The sequence below is a fragment of the Nylanderia fulva genome, unplaced genomic scaffold, assembly GCF_048542155.1.
Source record: "Nylanderia fulva isolate GAGA-0341 unplaced genomic scaffold, ASM4854215v1 Scaffold713, whole genome shotgun sequence".
NCBI classification, from domain to species: domain Eukaryota; kingdom Metazoa; phylum Arthropoda; class Insecta; order Hymenoptera; family Formicidae; genus Nylanderia; species Nylanderia fulva.
The window spans coordinates 36,048-43,091 of NW_028190823.1; the positions used below are offsets into that span (position 1 = coordinate 36,048).

General features: G+C 26.8%; 1 long non-coding RNA gene across 2 annotated transcripts; it reads right to left on the reverse strand.

Annotated features, from left to right (window-relative positions):
- Positions 1-685: 685 nt before the first annotated feature.
- Positions 686-6,280, reverse strand: LOC146720313 (uncharacterized). 2 transcript variants are annotated; one of them, XR_014926128.1, is made up of 2 exons: positions 6,104-6,280; positions 686-5,519 (listed from the first exon to the last, which is right to left on the reverse strand). It is a non-coding gene; the product is annotated as an uncharacterized LOC146720313 (long non-coding RNA). The 2 variants fall into 2 exon arrangements; XR_014926129.1 differs by lacking the exon at positions 6,104-6,280 and adding an exon at positions 6,039-6,101.
- Between the last annotated feature and the right edge of the window lie 764 nt (positions 6,281-7,044).

Here is a 7,044-nt window from a genome sequence, read left to right on the forward strand (position 1 = left end):
ATGTGATGTATAATCTAATCTTATTTTAGAAATCGAGCGCATAGCATAATTCATTAACATTACAGGGGATAAATCTGCATGTTGAAACCTACAGATCACTTCTTCAACAGATTCCATGTTGCAATAAATCATCAATTTAAAATAAACAATCAATCACTCTTCTCAACTTCAATAATCAAACAATCAGAATAGATATTATTCAATCAGAATATTACATAATATTTGTAAATAATAAATCAATCAATCAACAGAGCTAAAGTGCATATCTAACATCAATCAGTATTTAATATTAATCAAAATGTCAAGTAATACTAATATAATATTATAATCATAATCAATATATATAAGGGTTCCTATATCAATTGAAATATTAACGCTAATAACCCATATATAGACATATACTTAACTAATAGTTCAATTATCCAATAATTATAACTGAAAAAACCATATATCTCCATAGATTATAAAACCATTACTTAAATTAATCAGTTTTTCTAGATACTTAAAGGATTTATAATATATATGTACAAAAGTAGATAATCCTATATAAAGAAAACAAATATCACTCTAATAAAATTAAAGTTATTACTTAATCATAATAATAGATAACTGATTAATCAATCATCCAAAATTAGGATTTAGACCTTTCGCAGTTATATAGGACAGTAAATAGATACCTTCACCATTCCTTATTAAGAATAATAATATATTATTCCATAGACAAATACAGATAATGTTACAGTCAAATACATTAAAGGATCCTATGCCTGTTGAATACTCAACAACAAGGACCAATATGTATACTTGTTGACCAACAGTTACAGTATATTTAATATAACAGTAATATATCATTACAGCGTGTAACTCAAGTGACAATATCCATCCTCAAAAATTTTGAGGAGGAGCTGTCACAAACCTCGCACTCACACGCCGAACAAATAACACGTAACGTATAACATACAATTACAATACATATATGCACCCATTCCACATTTATAACAGAAATATATCTGAATAATAATTTGAATAATTAAATAACTTATAAATCTACCTTTATAAAAAGGCAGTATTATATAATTATTTACTAAAAATTACTATTATTAGTAGTAATTCGAAAAATCAAAATAACTGTAACAAAATATCTTAATAAACAATACAAATAGTATTGTTTGTTTGGCCACTTCGATCCCTCAACAATATAATGTGTTGTATATCATATCTATTTATATCATTTGAGTTCTAACTAATTTCAAATGATCTTATTTATCACATCATATATATTAAGTATATTAATTCAACTCATTCGTTCAGTCCATACTTACATTCATTCATTCTATTTACTTGCGTCATATCATATTAATTGAATACAACAGTCTTAATTAAATTATTACCAAAAGCACCGCTAAAACTGCTATAAAGCAATAGCCATAAAAGAAACAGTGCTACCCGCAACAATTGCATTAAATTCACATTAATTCGTTTAACCGGCGACCTATTATCATAAGACAACAAAATCACTAGCCAGCCAATCTCTTAACTTGTAATTGCTTATATATTAATATATAATACAATTATATATCAATACTCGAAATTCAAAGTTCAAAGTTGTTACTTGTCTACGTAGCAGTTAAGAAAATACAATTCTACTATTATTATTAATCAAAATATCCCATATGTCTATGACAGATTATGTATGAAGTACAAGTTAAGTTAAGTTAAGTCAATACAACTTTCAACTTCACCAATCAGCAATTTCACAATTATTAAATGACAATCCCAATTATATATCCTATCCTATACGCATTAAGATGACTTATTTTGGCAATATAACATATATGTGTATATATATCCCAGTATCAGTACTGCTTAACGAATTACACATACATACTACATTTACATGAATTCTATCTGTCTTTAGTTATTTCAATATGTAAACAATACAGTTGTCGAAATTCAAATTTAAATCAACTCACAACTGTTTAATTCAATTCAGGAAGTTTAAAGTTATACTTATCATAAAACTATCAAATATTATTACTCATATCAATATGCTACTATATCATAACAGTGCTTATATCTAAGCAATTTCCTCCCCTTTCAATTATCAATTCAACATATATTTATAGATAGTCTTAGACAACCTGATTTGAATTTATCCTTGTATCGGTATACATCTACACTCAACTCATATCAAAATGATAATCATATTGATACAGTTTAAATCTCATTAATAATATGATCAAATATCACTGTCAAACAGTAACAGATGTCAATTATACATGATCAAACAATTCATAAGATGCCTTATAGTTATTTAACAAAGTTATACTTATATCCTATCTGTTTACTAACTTAGACATATATATATATATCCACAATGTGTGCTTAAAGTTAATATTATATCCTTACAGCAGCATATATATCATTTAACACTATCCATTGCTACGAGAGCAACAAAAAACTGCTATAAGTTTTACAATTATTAAATGACAATCCCGATTATATCCTATCCTATACGCATTAAGATGACTTATTTTGACAATATAACATATATGTGTATATATATTCCAGTATCAGTAATGCCTAACGCATTACATACACATACTACGTTTACATAAATTCTATCTATCTTTAGTTATTTCAATATGTAAACAATACGGTTGTCGAAATTCAAAAATCAACTACAATTGTTTAATTCAATTCAGGAAGTTAAAGTTATACTTATCATAAAACTATCAAATATTATTACTCATATCAATATGCCACTATATCATAACAGTGCTTATATCCAAGCAATTTCCTCCCCTTTCAATTATTATGCATTCAATTCAGCATATATTTATAAATAGCCTCAAACAACCCGATTTGAATTTATCCTTGTATCGGTATACACTCAACTCATATCAAAATGATAACCACATTGATACAGTTTAAATCTCATTTATAATATGAACAAATATTACTGTCAAACAGTAACAGATGTCAATTATACATAATCAAACAATTCATAAGATGCCTTATAGTTATTTAACAAAGTTATACTTATATCCTATCTGTTTACTAACTTAGAAATATATATATATATCCACAATGTGTGTTTAAAGTTAATATTATATGTTTACAACAGCATATATCTTTTAACAATATTCATTATTCTTTTATCTAAAATCTTAATTGTTTTCCATACATACTACTATCGTTACTTATTTATATCCACATATCATTATACATTAGCATTTATTTCTTTAATTATCAATTGTCTAGTTATTTGTATGCTTTCTCATATATATATATAATGACCTTTTATTTTATTCACCTTTATACTGCTACTAGCATCTCAAACCAATATTCGCTCATTCATTACTGAATGTAGTTTTAGTATAATAATTCTCACTGCCAACAGCAATAATTATTGATTACAAGTAATCAAGGTGAATAAAGAAAGAAAAAGAAAGAAATGCCCCTATAAGTTATTAATTAACAATGTAACTGATTCCTATACGCCTTAGGTGGCTTGACTTAATCAACTCCAAACACACATGTACACATGTCCGTATTAATAATATACCTCCATATCAATAACACAATACAATTTCTTTAAGATACACACATTTGTTTATAATCTTCTATTTATCTAACTTATTTTTAAGTCAGCTAATATTCTTTCAGTCGAATATCTTTACTCAGTAACACTATTCTCATTGAGACAAAAGATGACAATAAGCATCAGTCATCTCTGTCTATTATATAGAGTTTTGGTTGAACCAACGCAATAACCTCAGTTCTAGTTATGATTTAGTAATATAGTAATAATAGTAAGTCAGCAGTAACGCAACTTTAACAATTCAGTTCCAATTACTGAATATAGAAAGTAAGTAATGGTTCACAAACAATATTCCATTTATCCTGTTAACCAGAATCAAGTTATACTAATATTATAATTATTTAATCTATTTTAATTTATTCTAGTCTTAATAACTATTTATCTACGTTGATTTAAGTCAGTTATTATTCCATCATTCAAAGAGCATCATCCAGCCGCACATTGCCATTATTAAACAATGACAGGTAAGTATCAGTCAACACCATATTCATTGTTTCATAACATATAAGATCTATTAATTAGAATCTTAAATGTTATCTAACACCTATTTTACAATGATTTCAGTCTTGTTTGTGATTTAATATAATTATCACACAATCACTACTCCAATATACTGTGCAACTACAATACAACCATGATACATTATTCACTATCTTATACTTGTATATAGATAGTTTCTATCATTTTGCTTTGTCTAACTTTGCTGCTATTATTGGGCAAATTTTCTCATAATTGTCCCAGATGACGTTAATACAACAAAAGTAAATATCAGATCTCAAATATATCTATAAATTTCTCTTATGAATTAAATATGTAATAATTCTATGCACATTTGATGGTTTGCGTCATTTACAATTAATTTTCCTCTTTTATAATATCTGTTTAATTAATACAAGTAAGAATTGTTCAAAAATTATCCCTATCAATTCATTTAATACTATCCATTAGTTCAAACAATTGTGTTTATATAAATGTATGACGAAAAACACATCATATGTTATTGCACCAAAATAAACAAGCAATAGTATTATTAACAGTAACAATAATGATGCAGCGGTTCATAATACAGTCTAGTATTTAAAGTCCATCATACTATTATTCACAACTAAAGTTTTGACGCACTTTATTATTTGTCCTTAATGACAAGGATAAGTACGCAGTCGTAGAGTTCTTCTTATTATCATATATATTTATCTGTGATATCCTGTGTCACTTAAAATTATCCATTTAGCAGCCAATTTTGATGCACTTCTTTATATTTATCCTTTGGCACAAGGATAAATACGCCTTAATCCCAGTTGTGTAGAGATCTTCTTATTATCATACGCATTTATGCATATGCATTTATCTGTGATCCTGTGTCATTTATAATCTGAAATATATTGATAAAAAGTCAGTAAATGATCACATTATGCATCATTCTCCTGAATAAAGTCAATAATATTCAACGTTGTAATAATACTGATTTAATATTTCTTTTATTAATGTATGTATAATTAAATTAAGAAAAAACTTTAATAACTGTCACTATCAGATCAATTGAATCAGTCAATCTTAATGTATTTCCTTATACTTGTCACTTGATGACATTAATACAACAAAAGTAAATATCGAGTCCAGTCGTATCAGCCAGTTATGATGCACTTTCTTATTTATCCTTTATGACAAGGATAAGTACGCACCAATCCCAGTCATAGAGTTCTTCTTATTATTATCGTATGCATTTATCTACAATATCCTGTGTCACTCATAATCGTTTAGCAGCCAATTTAATGCACTTCCTTATATTTATCCTTTAACGATGACCATGTTATAAGAATAAGAACGCATTAATTCCAGTTGCGTAGAGTTCTTCTTATTATCATATGCATGTATGCATATGCATCTATCTGTGATATCCTGTGTCACTTGTAATCTGAAATATATTGATAAAAGTCAGTAATTGATCACATCATGTATTCATCCTCTTGAATAAAGTCAATGACAATCAGCGTTGTAATAACACTGTTTAATAGTTCTTCCTTTCTTAATGTATGTATGATTAAATTAAGAAAACTTTATAACTATCACTATCAGTTCAATTGAATAACCATTCGCTTCAGTTAATCATTCACATAGAGACATTTATTATTAATATTACATAAGTGTAAACAACATAAATGCCTCTCGAAGCACAAAATTATAGTATATCATTTAGCTAGTACAATTATTGCAAATATAAGTAAACGAAAATGTTTAAGAGCATTCACAGAGACCCATTGCACTAAAATTTAATAACTGTGTATAATAACAACAGCTACAGGTAGCAAGGTAGCAAGTCTTATAGGTTATATATATAACAATATTTATTATATAACCTATATAACCTATTTAGATTATATAATCTAATTTATGTATTATCTTCCCAGATGATAATTAAAGTACATCCAAATACCTTTAATCAGTTTTAATTAATTAATATCCAATGTGTGTCAAGTAAGTACTATGCATCCTCATTGCCTGACCAAATATTTCCAATTATCACGTAGTTTCTTCAATAATCAGAGCACCATTACATAGTAATGAATCTGATACAACGCTCATTACAATTCCAGAGCACTTAATCACTTAATTAATTCACAATTATACAATAAACTGTATATATTTCTCACTTGAAGAAGAACACCAAACTAGAGAGTTTCCCTAGGGTGAACTTTTACGTGTGGCTCAACTGCAGTGACCGCGACACGAGAGACATAGTTTCAGCTGTCAAGCCGCTCCCAATCATATATCAGGTGTTTAATTAATACAGATTAAATAATAAATCACCTAATTGTCAATTGCAAACCACTTATACATTATTCACAATGTTAATAATAATGTATACATATATATTTATATCATTGACATTAAAATTTATCAAGTCTTATATATTTTATGTAAGTCAAGTAGTATTCAAATAAGACACCTTATTATACCCGTTATACAGCCGAATAACCTTAAATAGCTTACAATGAAAAATGTCACTGAAACAGTGTATTACCAATGTCTCATGTTCCAAACCAAATAAACTATAGACCAATATAAATCAATTAACAAACGTTAAAAGATAATGCCTAAAGTTATTATAACTGAGTTATTTAAGACAAATTAATATTAATTCCATATTAATCTTGAATCTATATTATACACGCACTCATATAATGATACCGAGTACATATATACATATGCATACACTTCAAATACTAAATGTCCACTGTGATTACATTATAATTATAATTATAATTATAATAATACTTCAGTTAAATTGCATAATTATACACAAAAATATAGTCAGTATTTCTTCATAATCACATATTATATAATATGAATATATTAATTATCCAATTGTAATTGGTCTTATGACCACAGTCAGTAAGTTGTATTATATATGAGAATAAGAATAATTCTCTATATATTTA